Source organism: Pteropus vampyrus, unplaced genomic scaffold (assembly GCF_000151845.1).
Source record: "Pteropus vampyrus isolate Shadow unplaced genomic scaffold, Pvam_2.0 Scaffold203, whole genome shotgun sequence".
Classification (NCBI taxonomy): Eukaryota; Metazoa; Chordata; class Mammalia; order Chiroptera; family Pteropodidae; genus Pteropus; species Pteropus vampyrus.
Genome location: NW_011888984.1, coordinates 1,403,112 through 1,403,537, shown reverse-complemented (window position 1 = coordinate 1,403,537; position 426 = coordinate 1,403,112). Strand labels below are relative to the sequence as shown.

General features: G+C 63.4%; 1 protein-coding gene across 1 annotated transcript in view; it reads right to left on the bottom strand.

The window, feature by feature from the left end:
• The window catches only part of LGALS4 (galectin 4), a 27,245-nt gene that overhangs the window by 400 nt on the left and 26,419 nt on the right, over nt 1-426 (bottom strand). The gene's annotated exons all lie outside the window — the stretch shown is intronic.

Sequence of the window (426 nt, the reverse complement as noted above, 5' to 3'; positions counted from 1 at the left end):
TCTCTGCCTCACCCCACAGCTGGCAGGGGCCTGGGGCAGAGACTGCCTGGGAATGAAAACTCTGGGTGGAGACAAGCAGACTCTGCACCTGGTCCGATCCCTCCCCCCCCCACCCCCGGCAGGCCTCCCAGACTCTCTTCACCCACCTCTCCCCACCCACAGACACACACACGCACACACACACACACACACGGTGCTCAGGTGGTGGTGCAGTTGGGGAACCAAGCGCCTTGAGGCTTAGAGATGGGCAGCCATCAGCCAGGACCACCCAGCCAGGCCGGGGCCAAGGCCGGGTAGAGCCCGTCTGTGTGCCAAGGACACGTTGTTGGACTTTAAACGGAGAGGACAGCGGGGTGTGAGGTTGTGCCACCCACAGCTTGGGTGGAGAGATTCCCAGAGTCCCATGGGCTCCATGGCTCCCACCCA